Consider the following 19,104-nt stretch of genomic DNA (forward strand, 5'->3'; position numbering starts at 1 on the left):
AGATTTCAAAGAGCAGCATTGCTAACCAGTTCTAGACCCTGCTGGCTCTAAACTCAAGGAGGGAGCTCAGTAAAGAGGAAATGATGAATGGTGTTATTAAGCACTGGAGGTGGCCCTGCAGTGTGGATTGAAAGTCAGTGCTGGGCAGCATGAAGTACATGTTGCCAGTGTCTTTGCTGCACCAGATCTTTGAATAAATCACGGGCTGAGTGTTGTTAGCTGTCAGGGCAACTGTTCCTGCCAGCACTTAATAAAAAGTCCCAGACCATCTACATCAAGTGATTTTTCTTCCATTAAATTTGGCTTTTGAGATTTGAAAAAATTTACCAGGCTCACCCCCATTTTTCTCAATCACTTTTCCTTTCAAGGATTATCTCCACATAGAGAGTTATACTTGAAGGGTTTAGCCTTCCAAAGTATTAGAACAAGAAATCGTGGTAATCTTTTACTTGACTCTCTCATTTCTGTGATTCCTCTTTCTCCTTGTCCTCCTCTTTTCTCCTTACATTATTCAGTTGAATCTCAATGCCTTTTAAAAAAGTATCCTCCTTCTCTCTATATGTGCTCAGTTTTTTATTCTTTATTAGCTCCTTCATAATAATTGCCACCTCAAATTCTAAGTGCTAACTGTGGTAGGCAGTTGGACAGACATGAACAGAGCAAGGACAATGGGCTGGGTACAGAAGGTCACCAGGAGGGAAAGTCCTGGATGCCCAGCAACATGCGAAACTGGGAAAGCAAGGACTTGGCCACCAGGGTAACCTTTTCTCCCCTAGCTTATCACTGGTCATGTGGTCATGTGGTTTAGACCCCCTTACGTTTCATATCACTGGTCATGTGGTTCAGACCTTCCCCTGACTTTTCCTCCCTTACCTTGTTGCTGGTCATGCTGATTAGACCCCTTAGAAAGGGAAGGAGGCTGGAGAATAGCCCTTAAGCATTAAGCATCCAGGACAATGAGGTTCTGACCCACATCGAATACATCTGGGCCTCAGTTGTGTTTCTGCTCCAGGGCCAGAAAAGCAGCCAAACCAGACCACTGATGCCATGGCTGACCTCATGGCATTTACTAATGACCCCCTGCCCTGGTGCCAACCAATTAGTGGAGACCATGTCCCTGACAGGACACACCTGGGAAGTTGATGAATATTCTATTGAGATCCTCCCCTGGGGCCTCCCCTAAAATCTCTACCCTTAAAAGCCCGTAGGACAGAGGACCCAGCATGCTCTCCCTCCAGGAAGTGCGCCCACACTTTTCCCACCCCCTTTTCTTCCCTTAGACATGTTACCTTCACCCCCCGTCTTTTGCATAAGATCCAAGGGCCCTTCTTTTTCTCTGTAACTTGTTTCCTGAGCCCATATATTCTATGGCTCACTTCTACCTCTGCAACTTTCTAAATAAACTTTTCTTATAGTTTGAGGCTTGACTTTGTGTTCTTTCTTAGCCTGAACTCAAGTACCGAGGTTGCTAAACCAAGGTCCAGTCTGTCTCCACCAGTCTAACACTGGATGCTGTTTTCACCACCAAAACTAAATACGTAGTTGGCCCTGTACTAGATGTGAAAGAAATGAGTGGTTTGTTTTTTTAATAAAGATTTTATTTATTTGTCTTTAGAGAGGAAGGGAAGGAGAGAAGGAGAGAAACATCAATGTATGGCTGCCTCTTGTGAGTCCCCTGCTGGGAACTGGCCTGCAACCCAGGCATGTGCCCTGACTGGGAATCGAACCTCAATCGTGTGCTTCACAGGCCCATGCTCAATCCACTGAGCTACACCAACCAGGGTGAAAGGAAGGAATGTTTGATATTATCTGAGGCATTTGCTTATCTTTGTCATTATCATAAAGGAGGAAAATATGATCATGTTTTTGAAACCTTATAAATAATACACACATTGAACAATAATGACTACATATCCATGTCTATCTTATATTATTACACTCATAAGAGAATGTTGCCTTATCCACTTTTATATTTATTTTTAGTATTTCTTGCCCATCCTCCACACCATTTACAAAAAAAATGGGGAAAAAATGTCTGTCTGTAAGCCATTACTTTTATTTTGGTCTTATTTAAAAACAAAGCAAAACATTTTTAAAACAGTAATTGCTTTTACTAGCAGGTTTCTCTCAATGCTACATTTTTTTTTTTTTTTTGTCTTTAAGGGAAATGGGGTCAAGTAACAGGAAGTGGAGACAGCTTGCCTCTGAGAGAGTGGAGGAGGGGAACTAGATTGGCGTTCTTCTCTCCCTCAGCCTGGCTATTTCCTTCCTCACTGTTTTCTGTGTTCTTTTATGTTTCTCCTGGAGAAACATTTTTGACCCATCAGAGAGACTTAATCCCCAGGTTGGAGCCATAGCATGATTCTTCTCCCCCCACCCCCCACCCCAGATATTTAGTTTCAAACCAGAAGATGAAAGATAAGAACCACTAAATGTAAGTCATTTGTGAATCAATTTTCATTAATGTCTTCAACAAACATCCGAGTACCTCTTTTTCCAGGCACTGTTCTAGGCACTTGGGATATATCTGTGAACAAGACAATCCATGATCCTTGCCCTGTGACTCTTAGATTGTAGAAGGAAGCAATAAATAGTAAATCTACTAAATGAGTTAATTCTCCAGCTGAAAGGGTGGCAAAATTCTTTTCTCTCTACTCATCTTCGGATCATTGGCTAGGGTCCTATCAATTAGACTGACAAAAACCATTAACCTGAGAAAAAAGAACCAAAGAAATGTATTAACATGTGCATCATACAAATACATGGGAATGCACAGGGGTGGTTAGAACTTGGGCTTATAGAGTTAGTATCTTGAAAGACCAATACATTTTTGGAGAAGTGACAAGACAAAGGAAAAGGACTTTGAGTTACTAGGGTAGCAAATTATGGAAAAACATACTTATATAGGGGAAGTGATGGAAAACAAAGACAAATTAGTATAGTTTATTATGTACGTTCTTCTGGTGCCATCTCTGTGAAGACAAGGAAGGGTCTAGCATTGTTTCTGGTGCTTAACTTCTGTCCTTCCTGGTAGAGAGGGAAAAGGGGGCACATTTACAAATTTACAAGACCAGGCAAAGGTATGTTTGTAGTCATGAGTATGCAAAATAGAGTTTATTCTTGGATGATTATTTATTTATTAATCATTGTATTATTTACTTCTTATCTTTTTTATTTTTATTTTTTAAAGATTTTATTTATTTGTCTTTAGAGGGGAAGGGAAGGAGAGAAAAATCAATGTATGGTTGCCTCTTGTGAGTCCCCTGCTGGGAACTGGCCGGTAACCCAGGCATGTGCCCTAACTGGGAATCGAACCACTATCGTGTGCTTCACAGGCCCACGCTCAATCCACTGAGCTACACCAGCCAGAGCTTAATTTAACGTACTCTTGCCCACCTCTGTATGTCTTGCTTTTAGGCAAGAAGGGGGAAGCCAGAGAAGTTTTCTTACGTTTGGTTTTTCTTAATTGCCTTTAGCTCAACAATAGTCTTTATGCCAAAGTGGCATATTTTGGGGTGATATATTTTGCTACTCTTCACAGCTTATTAGGAGATGATAAGTTCTGTAGAAAGAAAGAAAACAAAGAGGAAAATAAGGAGATTGAAATTATGGTGGTTTTTGCACTCTAAAAATACGTTTTGGGAAGTTGGCCTCATTGAGATGACATTGGACGAATATACCTAACCTAGACCCCACAAATGCTCACAAAGGTATTAGAAGGCTGGGCCATGATCAGCTTTGCTATGGAACATCGTCACGTAATCTGGGAGGAGCAGCTGTTTTACAAAATGAGCCACTAAGAGAACAGTGGAAACAGGGCTACAGTTTTTACCTCTTTCTTCCTGGTGCAGGGGACCTGTCAGTACAGAGAAGAGTTATGCAGGTAAAGACAGATTAGAAACTTTAGAGCACACTCTGAATGATATATTCTCTATTTCATAGTAACACTTACATACAACTTTTTGGGGGGTGATGCCTCATTTCTGGGCCACTGGGTGTTATCCATATAAAACCAGTTTTAATTGAGAGGTGCTTGTCCAAAAGTACATTGAAGAGTTTCTATGAAGAGTTTTGTTCAATCCACTTGAGATTTGTGAATATTTATGTCTTTGTGTTTGTATGTTTATGTGTGTGTGAACAGAATTGGTCTTATTAGTAAAAGGTGTATCTCTGTGCAATGTATTATACATCTTTTATTCTATGTAGATAATAATTTGTAGTCATTGCCTTATTCATATCCAGTTATGTTGATCCTTAGACTTTGTAGCATTTCTAAATTCTGAAACAATGATTCTACATGTACCTTGTTGTGACATCTAGAGTAAGCCTCTTAAAATTGTTTGGTTGTTCATTGCAGTTCTAATGGAGACTGACTATTTAATTCCCTTCTTAGGGAGAACTTGGACTCTGATAAGTAATATGTCAGAAATGATTATGGAAAAGAAAACCAGGAATGTGTCCCAAAAGAATAAGTACATCTCTGGGAAATGAAAAGAATCTCCTGTATTTCCATCCTGTCACATGCTAAATTGAGAACCATTTAGATGAGATCACACACTAACCAGTGCCCAAACTGGATGTTTTAAAACACTTTGCCCCCCATACCTTTCTTCTGAATGTGCAGGCAAGAGCACCTACCGTTTCCCAGTAAACTTTTTTCATGATTTGGCTTGGAGTGAGGTGGGGTTTCCATAGAAGTTGGAATGGGCTGGTGGTAACTTTCTTTAGAATAATGATATATTTTCTAGAGATAAGGCTGCGGGGCAAGAACTGCCATTGGAGGGAAAGGTAAAGCCACCCTCTCTGAAGGGGAGCCAGGTGTGGGTGGTGGGTGAGGAAGGGTGAGCAGACACTCTTCTTGCTTGGGGGGAAAAGGAAGGCCTGGTGCTAAAAGGTTAGAGTTCATTCCAAGTTTTCCAAGCACTAAATGTGCAGGAGAGGTGATCAGAAGCTGCAAAAAGGAGAAGTAGGAAATGGTGGGTCTGATTTTTCCCCCCAACACAATTTTTGCCATCAGAAACAAATACCATCTTTGCTGAGTGTTTGTCCCTGTTGTCCAGGTTGGCCAGCCAGCCAGCCAGCCTCTCTGCCCAGGCCTTGCATCCAGAACTCTGAGCTGGAATTCCCGCTCTCTCCACCGCACTGTGCAGCTCGAGTTCAGACCCTTCACTCACTAGGTCTCTCTTTCCATCTGAACAGTGGAGACCATGCTATTTGTCTCCATCGAGAAAGTGTGTGAGAGTTCCATGCTTTTTAAGGGAAAAGGATTAACTAATACTGTAACTAGTTTTGTTATAACACATGTAGAGGAAAATAAGGACTCTTTAGAATATTACATCATTTACAAAGAAAAATTTAAAAAATTATAGGGGTTGTAGTACAAATATATTATACATATATTATACATAATATATATATATTTTCCAGCCTCCATATGAGGTACAGCTTTTGTTCTCTGAAGAAAATACTTGATTAAAATCATTAAAGGGCTAGAAACTATTTCAAAACTTTTTATTTTTCTGATGGATATGCTGTCTTGGATGATAAGAAGTTTAGCAAAAGTTCTGGATTATGACATGTTATTTATGGCTAGAGGGAAGTTTGATGTAAAGTTTTCATTTTGCTTTTCTGAATTTAATAGTCTGTGTCCTTTATAGTCAAGCATGCAATAAAAGAATTTAGCAAATTTATTATTTATGTATTTTCTTAGAATCTTATTTCTTTGGGCAAGGCTGAGGTACCTGCTTGGCCTCATTTTTTAAAGCAATGAATTACATTTTAGTCAATGTAGATTATCCAAGCGCTGACAATGAAGGAAGTAGATTATTGAGCCCCTTTGCTGCCTTATTTGCTCTGGCACCTTAATTTTAGAGAGATTTTGCTGCTTATCAGTACCTGTACCATAGAAAGGAAAGAGATAATAGAAGAAAAGAAAGCAGAGACTTTCTTTTATAGTGAAGAAAAGACTTCACTATATCATTACCTGTTAGTCAGTGAGAAAAGAGTGGACATTGTGTCAAATAAAGGGAGGCCCATGGATTTTCCTTAGATCAGGTTTCCTCGCAGATAATTAAAAAATTGCTCGCACCCAGGTTCTCTGCACCTCTAGCTTCTTATGGTAAGTAGGTGAGCGCTGAGTAACTGTGTGGCCTCCGACTTCCCAGCTGACCCTCGTTGACTCCCACTTTCTGATACTGCTGTCTGTGTAATCCCCTCCCCTGGAATGAGCCAGTCAATGGCTTCCAATTAAAAAAAACACTGCAAAAGTGTTGAGTATACCCTTCACCGTTAGGTTTCAAAGATGGTGACTCCCAGATAGGCAGCATCTTTCCATTGCTCTCCCCTATGGCATGCTGGAGAGGCCTACTGCAGCAAGGAGCTGAATGTGGTCTCTGGCCAACAGCCAGAGAGGAACTGAAGCCCTCGGTCCAACACCTGTGAGGAACTGAATCCAGCCAACAACCACATGAACTTGGAAGTGGATCCTTCCCCACTTAAATCTTGAGATAACTATATCCCAGCCAAGACCTGATTGCAGCCTATAAGAAAACCTAAAGCAGGGGACCTAGCTATGTCAGATTTCTAACCTGCAGAAACTAAGATAAATGTGTGCCATTTTAAGCTGCAAAGGTTTGAGGTAATTTATTATGCAGCAATAGATAAGTAATAAATAAGTAATACAGTCTTTTACTATAGTTTGAAACTATTCTAATTGCTCTTGGCAAAAGAAGAAAGGATCTGATAAACTCATTCGTACTATGTTTGGGAACCCAATATGTAACCCCTGCTGGAATAGAGTGTCCTCAAAGGGCAGGTACTGCCAACACAATAGAGTGCATGAATAATGGTAGGATTTTAAGATTTGGGGCAATAATGGGGAACATGTTTTTTTGAGGATGGAGAAACTTTTCATTCTCCCTCAAAATGATAACATGTAATCACTTCTAGCACACACATAAGTTAGGCTTTGCTGTCTTAAGTCTCTTAAAACCCAGTTATATTTTGATTATTTTAAAAGTAGGATTCTGAAGAAGGGACATGACCCCAAGGCATCTTTCTGGAGAAAAGGATCAAGCCCACAATGAACTTAAAAAGCAATTGTGAGATAGCTTTTTTCTTGGGAGTGGGGAGGGGCTCGTCATGAGAGGACCCACAGGCAAAGGAGGAGGCAGTCACTGTGGTTCCTCTTTGCCTGGAAGATGTAGGAATCATGGATTTTGGCAGCCAGAGCAAAGGCAACCTAAATCATTTTCTAGGATTAGCAGGGAGCAAACAAAGAAAGGAAGAGGTGGGCAACTGGAAAGACTAGGAGGTAAATGGAAGAAACCATACAGAGGTCTCCTCCACTGTATAGCAAAAAATCAGGTGTGTGGGCTACTTCAAAATAAGCCCAAAAAGTTTAGGATGAAATCAAGAATGTGCTTTCTCATGCTCAAAGGTAGAAGTAGATGAGATGAAGCCATGATCAAAAACTAGAAAATTCATTACAGAGATTCCAATTCAACTTAATATGTATTTCTAAATCGTACTCTAACTTGGAATCTTATTTAACTATGATTCTTTTTTCTAAAAGATGGATGTCAAAGAACATGTATAAACAACACATGGACAAAGACAACAGGTCAGGGGGGATTGAATGTGGAGGATGGGGGCAGAATAGGGCAAAGGAAGAGTAATGGGGGAAAAATGGGGACAACTGTGACTGAACAACAATTCCGAAAAACCACAAAAAAATAAAACAAATTTTTAAGAATAGGAAATAGTTTCAAAATGAAAGGTACAAGTTCTCCCTTCTGCTCTTGTCCCAGCTACCTAGGTTACTTTCCCAGAGACAACCAAAATTAATAGTTTCTTCAGTATGCTACTAGAGACATAATCAATACTATATTCAAATTCATGAATGTAATCTTTTAGAATGCTTTTTAAAAATTGATATGGTAGCTTACCATATACAGTACTGTGTGCCTTGATTTTCTTCATCTCTAAGCAATATCTCTTTTTTTAAAAATATTTTTTAAAAAATATTTAAAATATTTAAAATATTTTATTTATTTATCTTTAGAGGGGAAGGGAAGGAGAGAGGGAGAGAAATATCAATGTATGGTTGCCTCTGCTGAGGACACACAATGTATCGTGTGTTCCCTGCTGGGAACTGGCCTGCAACTTAGGCATGTGCCCTGACTGGGAATCAAACTGCGATCCTGTGGTTCACAGGCTTGCGCTCAACCCACTGAGCTACACCAGCCAGGGCTAAGCAATATCTCTTTGTATCTCATATCAGTACATGAGAAGATTCTTCATTCTTATTTATGGTTGTACACTATTTCAATGTATTAACATTTTATATTTTAATTATTTACATACTGATAGATACTTAAAAAATTCCCAATTTTCTACTAGTATAAGCAATTCAGTAATTAATGCTCTTTTTATAAACATAATTTTACACATGTATAAATGTATTGTAGAATAAACTGTTGGAGGTAATATGCTGGACCCGAGTGTATATGCATGTAGTATTAGGCAGCTTCTGCTAAATTAGTCTCTGTAGAGTAGGGGTGTCAAACTCATTTTCACCAAGGGCTACATCAACCTTGCCATTGCCTTCAGAGGACTAAAATAATTTTATGACTGTATAAATGTAACTACTTCTTAACTATTAAGGAGTTGAAATTACTTTCGGCCATTTGAAGGCAACTATGAGGCTAATGTGGCCCAGGGTGAAAATGAGTGTGACACCCCTGCAGAGGCTGTACCCAGTTACACCCTAACCAGCAGTGTATGGAATGCCTATTGTACATAGTTTCACCAGTATTGTATGTCATTACAATTTACCTGACTGATAAATAAAAAATGATCTATGTAGTTCAAATTTTTTTAAAGATTTTATTTGTTTATTTATCTTTAGAGGGGAAGGAGAGAGGGAGAGAAACATCAATGTATGGTTGCCTTTTGTGCATCCCCTGCTGGTAGTTAGCCTGCAAGGAACCGGCCTGCAACCCAGGCATGTGCCCTGACTGGGAATCGAACCGCGATCATCTGGTTCGCAGGCCCGCGCTTAATCCACTGAGCTACACCAGCCAGGGCCTATGTAGTTCAAATTTTTATTCCTCCTATTATAAGGAAGTTTTTAATATATTTAAAGGCCATATGTGAGTTTTTTCTGTGACTTGAATATTCATATCCTTCCCCCTTTATCTATTCAGTTGTTAACTTTTATGTATTATTTGTAGCATTTTTTATGTGTGAGGAAAACCATCTATGACCTACAAGTAACTAGTAGTTTTTCTAGTTTGTTCCTTGTCATTTCATTATGCTTGTTGTATTTTATGCCATGAAAAAAATTTTAATTTTAGTTAAATTGAAAATTCTTTTTATTTTTTGTATTGTTTTGACTTAAAAGAGTACAGATTTATCCTTTTATATTTCCAGAATTCAGAATTCTTAAATGGGTTATTTCCCATGTAAAGTAACATATTCACAGGTTTGGAAAGCAGAATGATTATAGCTTGGTTAACATGTTGGGTTTAACCTAGTACATTTTGAATAAAAGGGAGAAATCATGAAATATTCCTAAGTTTATGATTTGAATAACTGGAATAGTGGCAGTGCAATTTATTAAAAGGGAGAAATCTAGAGAAAAAAGTTTAAGAGGGAAAATCATGACTTCTGTTTTAGATATGTAATATTTGAGATGCCCACTAGATTATCAACTAGAGCTGTTGAATGGGCAGTTGGATGTATAAGTTCAAGAAGGTGTTTAGGCCTAGAGATAGACAGTTAGAGAGAGACATTTCATAATGCTAACAGCTTGATTGTCAATTCTAATATGCACGATTTTAATAACAGAGATTCTGTCAAAGACTGCCAGAAGTACAAAGAGAAATAGACTAATTTAAGTCATATCTAAAAATTTTAACATTCCACTCTCAGAACTGATAAAAGAAGCAGGCAAAATAATCAGTATGGATATATAAGATTTGAACAAAATGATTAGCAAAATTGACAGGATAGGTTATATATAGACCATTGCTCACAACGAAGAAAAATCGTTACTTTCAAGTACACATGAAACATTTACCAGCTCTGACCACATGCTGGGTGGTAGAGGGGATTTCAACACATTTCAAAGTATTGAAATTTTACAGAGTAGGCTCATTGACTACAGGGTTATTAAGCTAGAAGTTAATAATAACAAGAAAATAACTAGGAAATTTCCTTGTTCAAATATAGTTGTCTTCATTTCCCCCCTGCCATTCTCCCCCACCTTATTGACCCCCACCCCCCACCTTCAATCCTACTTCCATTTGACTTTGTCTTTGGGTCCTTTATACGTCTTTCTTTTTTATTTTTAAGGTTTTATTTATTTTTAGACAGGGAAAGGGAGCGAGAGAGTTAGAGAAATGTCGATGTGTGGTTGCCTCCCACATGGCCCCCACTGGGGACTTGGCCTGCAACCCAGGCATGTGCCCTGACTGGGAATTGAGCTGGAGACACTTTGGTTCGCAGCCCGCACTCAATCAACCGAGCTACACCAGCCAGGTATACACCTTTCTTGATGACCCTTCCCCGTCTTTCCCTCATTATCCTCCTTCCTTCCTCCCTTCTGGTTACTGTCAGTTTGTTCTTTATTTCAATGTCTCTGGTTATGTTTTGCTTGCTTGTTTTGTTGATTCACTTCCCCTTATAGTTGAGATCATATAGTATTCGTTTTTTACCACCTGGCTTATTTCACTCAGCATAATGTACTTCAGTTCCATCCGTGCTGTCACAAAGAGTAGGAGTTCCTCCTTTCTTTCTTTCTGCTGCATAGAATTCCATTGTGTAAATGTACCAGTTCTTTGATCCACTTGTTTACTGATGGTCACTTGGGTTGCTTCCAGCACTTGGCTGTGGTAAATTGTGCTGCTATAAACACTGGGGTACATGGGTTCTTTTGAATTTGCGTTTCAGGGTTCTTAGGGTATAATCCCAGTGGTAGAATTTCCAGGTCAAAAGACAGTTTCATTTTTAGTATTTTGAGGAAATTCTATACTGTTTCCCACAGTGGCTGCACCAGTCTGCATTCCCACCAACAACGTACTAGGGTTCCCTTTTCTCCACAACCTCCCCAGCACTTGTTTTTTGTTGATTTGTTTATGATGGCCATTCTGACAGGTGTGAAGTTGTATCTCATTGTGATTTTAATTTGCATTTCTCTGATGGTTGGTGATGCAGAACCATTTGAAAATCTTTCTTTCATTTTCATTGCCTGAAGTGACATATCAGAAAAAAATATCACTATGAGAAATGTCTGAGATTTTACTGCCTATGTTTTCTTCTAGGATATTTATGGTGTTGAATCTGACATTTTGAGTTTATTCTTGTGTATGGTATAAGAAGATGGTCTAATTTTATTTTATTTTTTACTTATATCTGTCCAGTATTCCCAACATTGTTTATAAAATGGACTCTCTTTACTGCTTTGGATATTTTTTGCCTCTTTTGTGAAATGTTAATTTCCATAAATTAATGGATCATAAAGGAGTAGATTTATTTCTAAGCTCTCTATTCTGTTCCATTGGTTTATATGCCTGTTTTTATGCCAGTACCATGCTGGTTTTTCCTTCATGCTGCTTTGATTACTATGGCCTTGTAGTATAGTTTAATGTCAGGTAACCTAATTCCTCCAACTTTGTTCTTTGTCCTCAAGATTGCAGTGGCTATTTGAGGTCTTTTGGGTTCCATATAAATTTTTGAAATATTTGTTCTAGTTCTGTAAAATATGCTGTTGGCATCTTGATAAGAATTGCATTGAAACTATAGATTGTTTTGGGTAGTATGGGAACTTTCATGATGTTCTTCCTATCCATGAACATAATTCCCTGAACACAATATGCTTCCACTTATTTGTATCTTCTTCGATTTCTTTTTCAGTGTCTTATAATTTTCTGAGCATAAGTCTTTTACATCCTTGGTTAAATTTATTTCTAGGTATTTTATTTTTTTGGTGCAATTGTGAATGGGATTGTTTTCTTAGTTTTCCTTTCTGATAGCTCATTATTGGTGTATAAAAATGCTACTACTTTCTGTATATTTATTTTGTATCCTGTAACTTTACTGAACTCATTTATCAGGTTTTTTGGTGGAGTCTTTAGGATTCTCTACATACAGTATCATGTCATCTGCAAATAATGGCAATTTTACTTCTTCCTTTCCAATGCAGATGCCTTTTATTTCTTTTTTTGTTTGATTGTTGAGACTAGAATTTCCAGTACAATGTTGAGTAAGAAAGGTGAAAGCAAACATTCTCATCTTCTTCCTGATCTTAATTGAAATGCTTGTCATTTCTGCCCATTGAATATGTTATTAGCTGTGGGTTTGTTATATACGGCCTTTATTATGTTGAGGTATGTTCCTTCTATTCCCACTTTCCTGACAGTTTTTATCATACATGGATGCTGGGTTTTACCGAATGCTTTTTCTGCCTCTATTGATGTGATCATGTAGTTTTTAATTTTTAAATGTTTTATTTATTGATCTTAGAGAGAGACATAAATATAGGTTTATTGTTCTATGTATTTATGCATTAATTGGTTATTTCTTGCATGTGCCCTGACTGGGGACTGAACCTGCAACCTTGACTTATAGGGGGGATGCTCTGACCAACTAAGCTACACAGCCAGGGTTTCATGTGGTTTTTATTCTTAACTTTCTTTATGTAGTGTATCACATTTATTGATTTGCAGATATCATACCAAATTGCATCTCTGGAATAAATCACACTTGATCGTGGTGTGCGATCATTTTTCTGTGTTGCTGGATCTGGTTTGCTAATATTTTGTAGAGGATTTTAGCATCTAAGTTCATCAAAGAAATTGATATATAATTTTTTTCTTTGCAGTGTCTTTATCTGTTTTTGGAGTTAGAATAATGCTGGCTTCATAAAATGAGCATGAGAGTCTTCCCTCCTCTTGGATTTTTGGGATAGCTTGAGAAAGATAGGTGTTAGTTCTTTGAATGTTTAATAAAATTCATCTGTGAAGCCATCCAGTCCTGTTGTTTATTGGGAGTTTTTTTTAAATTATTGCTTTAACTTCACCAATTCTAATCTGTCTATTCAGATTCTCTACTTCTTGATTCACTTGGAAGGTTGTTCATTTAATTTGTTGGCATATAGTTGTTTATAATATTTTCTTATGATCCCTTGTATTTCTTTGGTGTCAGTTGTTAATTTTTCTCTTTTGTTTCTGATTTTATTTGGGGGATCCTCTGTCTGTTTTTCTTGATGAGTCTGATTAAGGGTTTGTCGATTATGTTTATCTTTTCGAAGAATCAACTCTTGGTTTCATTTGTTATTTTTAGACTCTATTTCATTTATTTCTGCTCTGGTCTTTATTATTTCCATTTTTCTACTCATGTCTGGTTTAGTTTACTGTTCTTCTTCTAGTTTCTTTAAAAGGAAAATAACAGGTTGTCTCTGTCAGAGCAAGTCATCAGCCCGCTCAGATTCAAGGGGCAAAGAAATAGACGCTGCCTTTTGATGGGAGGTACTTAAGGAGATGGAAGGAGTGATTGATGGCAATGTTAAAGACTATATACACATGGTCCATCTCATAGTGTTTTGTGTATTAGGGCATACCAGTGAAATAGCTTGGGTCCAGGCATTTCCAAAGTGTTCACACCACCCAGGGGAAACTCATGTAACTTTGCTGTGCTCAATTGTGGCGATACTGACATTTATCCTTTCAACTTTTTAAGAATACTTCAGCTGTTTCAGGTGCTCTGCAGCCCCAGTGGTTATATATGGAGTTGATCAACAGTCCTCAGTATACTAGAAGGGGTTCCTTTGTCGTCCAGCCCTGACATTTGAGGGGTTTGAGTCATTTTCTTAGAGTTTCTATTCTTCTCTTGGCTTTGAGAAAAGAAATCACCTACTTCTCTCTCCTGATGCACTAGGAAGGGATCAATTCAGTGGTGATGTGCAACCGTTACCCAGAGACTAACTAAAGGTCAGGGAAGGTATGTGACACTATGCAACTCTCCTCTCCAATCTACCCCAAGTCTCTTAACAGAGTCAAGCAGAATTATAAAATGTAAAAGATGAAATTCACATTTTAATTCACTAGATGATTCTAGAAATCATCTAGTTCAGTGGTTTTCAACTGTGCTTCATAAACTATTCTAGATTTTACCTTCCTCCTGAAACAAAAGAGTAACAACAGGGAGGGATGAATGGACTCATCCCAGGAAAGTGGACTTCTGCTGGCTCCCTCTCTCTTTTTCTCCAGCTTTTATGTGTTTGTTGAAATTGGGCTTACATCTAGATTTTATTTATACAAAAGTTTCACTGTTAAAATTATTCTAAAAACTCTAAGAACAAAGCCCAGTGATGTTAAATAACAACTTCAGGCACAGCTGGATGGAGAGGGAGTAGTACGGCCTAGCCATTGCCTGGGGTAGCCATCTGTTGTGTTAAATACATCCCTGGGGGTACAAGGAGGTGCAGTGAATTATTTATCAGACCTCTGAACAATAGATGGGATTGAAAGGAATATGAAGATGAGCCTTAAGGGTATGGGGTGTGACAACCTGAAGACACATTCAGGAGGTTAGGGTCACAAAACTGCCTTTGAGGAGGACAGAACCAAGAATATGCACATTCTTATTTTGATAACTAGGGTATATGTGTTTTTCTTCTCCCTCTTTTATACGCCTATGTTCAGCTGTTCCCTACGTTTTGGACAGATGTTTAAAGGATCTACATTTGAAGGAGCATCAGATTTTTGGCCTGCCTACAGCCCCAACCCTGGCTGGCTTGGTGCCCTCAGGAACTCGGGCAGCTAGTGGCTGAGCCAGAGTGAGGAACCAAATTTCCAGCATCCTTTTCCAAGCTCCTTCTCTATGAAACTCCTCCTTCATGAAAAAACTGCACACAGATTATTGTTAATACACAAAGAACATATACAATGAACTTGTCTTCCCACTGCCTCATCTTCTTTATTCAAATAAATCAATAATATATTTCTCTCTCTTCTAGCTATTATGAGACTTGCTGATATAGTGTGTCTGACCCTTTGGATAAAAGCACAGTGGAAAAACAGAATTGTATTAATAAGATATTGCTAATATTAATCAATATGAAATGCAATAGTGTTCTGGGGTGAGGAAGTCAGGAAAGAACACTTATAAACTCCTCTGGGATTTGCAAGACTAGACACTTCCCCATGCTTCTTGGTAAATACTCAGCCCAGAAACGGTCCCCAAAAGTGCAGTAAAGCATGCAACTCTAATGTTTGTGTTAGGTTGAAGTTATGGCTTGGAAAATTCTAGCAGATCTCTTCAATCATGAAAACAGTGAGAGATGTTAAATTTTATATAATTATCCAGTCAGAATGGGAGCTACATCACATTCTGTGCTCTGTGTGATAACTGCTTTAAAAAGGCCAGCATCCTTGTAGTCCTAGTCTATAGGCCATATTCTAATTGAACTACTTTATGTGTCTGACAGATGAGAAATATCTCATTTTGACCCTCAATGACTAGACTGTTGCTCACATAACCTAATAACATGAGATTATTACTTTTGTATTTTATACAAGTCTGTAATAAAGGCTCCAATTCCAAGGATAGCAATCAAACATTTTTTTATATTTTCTCATTTTGCTTTAAGGAGCTTACATTTATGAACTTCCTCTCATTAAATCAAGGGAATGTGGTTCTATCATTTTCATTTTGCAAAGTAGGCCTCTGAGTTACGTGAGGGTCCAGCAGCTTCTTTGAGTTTCATAAGCCATAGGTAGAACCTAGAATCGGGCCTGTCCTGATTTGCTGGGTTTTCCAATCTTTCAAGAAGTATGGAAGATCCTTTCAATTTTAGGGTTTAATTCTGACCCTAAAGAACCCAGAATCAAGTACCTTCTCTGTGTGTCATTTTCCTTGTCTATCAGGTGCTTATTATTCTTTGAATGGAGCCAATGCTAATTTGCAACATGGAGATAAAAATGATTTTATGGGGTAGGCGATACAGGGGAGAAAGGCAATAAATTAACTGAAGCCAAAGTCAAACCAAGCCCGAGAAAATACCAATGGCTTTTGAGCCCATATGTCAGCATTAGATTAATAAATGTAGTTCTAAAGATCTACAGAAATAGCACCACCTGCGAGAACATCCAGTCCCCACCCCACAAGCATTCACACTTAAGAAGGAGCATAGTATCCTCTCTCCCCCTTGAAGATGTGTTAAACATCTTAAGGCAAGTTCTTTGCCATGTTCTTTGTCAACGGCCCTTCCACTCTTTCATTTCCACCTCTCCCGTGGTCGCTCCTCTTTTGTTTCTTTTACACATGTTCCCCCCCGCCCCCAATCCTTTATATCCTGCTAGTCCTTGGGATTATAATCCTTTTTCTCATCTCCACTGACACTCTCTCTCTCTGGGTGATTTTGTCCAAGTCCTTGCTTCAGTTAACATAAAGATGTTGACAATACCCAAATTGGTGTCAGCAGCCCAGGTCTACTGGCTTACCATCTCCACGTGGCTGTATCTTGGGCCACTCAAATTTAACACGTCTGAAACTGAACATATCGTATTCTTCATCCCTCATATCCTCTGCTTACCCTTTACTCCTCCTCTAGACTCTCTTACCTATTACATTAAAATTCACCACTATCCATTTGGTTTAATCAGTCAAAAACTGGGGACCATTGTGGTGGACTCCAGCCAGTAGAGTCCACCTGTTGTGGCTGATGATGAGAATAAATGCACAGGTGACAACAATCCTGTGGGAAAAAAGAGGACAGCATGGCTGCTCTCTCAGAGGGAGAGTGCCTATGGATGCCTTGGCCACTCCCTCAAGAGGAGAGCGCCTCAACACTTGCCTAGACGGGCTTTTATATTGTTTTCCTCGGGTCTTACATCAGAGAAAGATTTATTATCTATTACATAGAATATTATTGTCTACATTTTAGGTACAATCAAGGAAATGAAAATAACATGCAGAGGGGTGTGGGGGCAACTTCCGTAGGTCCCCGTCGTGTGCCATGGACGAAAGTGAATGTGGCCAAGGCATGATGTGATCTGCTTAGGGAGGAGGGGTGGCCATTTTCCCTGCTGGGAAAAGGCTGTAGGCTGTGGCCAGTTTCTCAGGGGAGACAAAGGCCAGCAGCAGCCAGTTTCTCTGAGGAGAAAAAGGCCCCAAGTGCCTTCCTCCATAGCCTTTTATTATACACAGGAATACATGGCGGCAAGGATCAAACAATAGATAACATTTCAAAGATATCTGAGGGCTTCAGAGTCTGAGTCAGTGTCTGTCAGGAAGAGAGTTGCAGAAACTTTGGGAGACATACTCATTTCCTCTGGGACCCTTATGATATAAATGAAAGCACTCTTAGCAGAGCAGATTTCACAGGTTTATCAGGAAGTCTTTGTGATACCAGATTTTTTTCCCAGAACACGCTCTAGGAAGGCAAGGAGCTGCACCTCTCCCCAACAGGTATTCAGGTTTAAGGGGATTAGAGCCAGGAAGTGCTTCTCCCAGAGAACTTGGGGACTCAGGCTATGTCAAAGCTGGGGGTGAGAGTCCATTTCTCTTTGTTGCAGTCCCCTGAGTCCTTCCATGAAGGCCTCCCAAGTGATTGAGTCTGGCTTAGGTTGCCTCCTCCACCCCCCCACTGGTGGATCTTACCCGCCATTGACTTCTGACCAAGCTTTGGGGGCAGGGAGAGGAAACTGAGGCAGCACTTGCTACCAGAGACAAGCTTTGCCTCCTGCAGCTTGCATTCCAAAGCTGGTCCCTCACCCTTAGCCACAAGGGGTCGAGATACAATTCCTAAAACCAGGCAGAGTGGTCTACAACAGAGGGGAATGGCAATGAGCTGGTTAGCTCTGTCCTTGGGAAAGTTTGTATGGGCTTTGGATACTACCTTGAAGATAGACAATAAACATTTGTTGTTTTAGACCAGGGTGATGGAGTTTTAGCAAGAGCAAGCCATAACAGTCTGTATGCATTTTCTAGGCCTGATTCCCACAGGAAAACTCAGTTTGAAGGTCTGGCTCCTGCCCATCACTTCACTTCTGTAGGTTTTCCATACAGAGCTGAGTCACATTTGCCAACTAAAACAAACCGGTCCCCTACACTCCATCACAAGTTACATCTAATCCATTGCAATGCCCTCCCAGTTTTATCTCCTATATATCTCTCCCATCTGCCCACTTTGATTCATCTCCACTCTCACCATCCCAATCTAGTCTACAGGTCTCACACCCCTCTGCCATAGCTATTCTCATATGTGCAATGCGCATTTGCTACTTCTCACCCACGGGTGCCAACCCTCCTTATAGAAGGAGGCGAACATCCAGGAGGTGAGTTGTGGTCCTGGTTTAGCCTCTTACTGGCTGTGTGAGCTTGGGCAGAGCACATGACATGCAGGACCCAACTACTTCTTTGTAACAATAGGAATAAATAAAAATATGCCTTCCCGAGGTAGGGGGCTCAGCCAGCTGATCTCTGAAAGGCCCTCTAACTTTTAAGATCTGTGACTCTGTGCAAGACTTCAAGTGTACTGACACATTGAAGTAGCAACTAGGCCTACACTGATCAAATTCAAACAATACCACTAGAAATCTAATGATAGTGGTATTTTAGGATTGACACTTTCCATGCTTTTTGGCCACTAAACACCTTTCAAAGTTTCTATGTTTTAGAGTTTCCCATCTTATGCTTCCTATAACTCAAAAAAGACAAGACAAACTCAATTTCTCAGCCTCCACTGAAGCTAGGACACACTCATCTTACCTCAAACATGGCAATAAATACAGCTTTTGTGAGATTTAAGTTTATAAAGAGGTAACATGAAGAAAGAAAGGCAGTTTTGTCAAGAAGGTGGAGAGACCATTATCTTCTAGAGGAAGCATCACCAACAGCGTAGGGTCAGCCTTACCACGCCTCAGCTCAGCCACTCCACTGGAGAGTCTGTGCCCGCACCAGTGGCAGGAGGGTCCTCACTAGGCAATCTGGAGGTTTAATGTGGGCATTCCTTGTGGCTTTATAGCTTTCCAAGACCAGTTCTCTGACCTTCCTGGAGATTGTGTAGGCTACCTAAAATTCTTTAATAAATTACATTTT

Source organism: Sturnira hondurensis, unplaced genomic scaffold (genome assembly GCF_014824575.4).
Source record: "Sturnira hondurensis isolate 20B ecotype Veracruz unplaced genomic scaffold, ASM1482457v3 Scaffold0014384, whole genome shotgun sequence".
Classification (NCBI taxonomy): Eukaryota; Metazoa; Chordata; class Mammalia; order Chiroptera; family Phyllostomidae; genus Sturnira; species Sturnira hondurensis.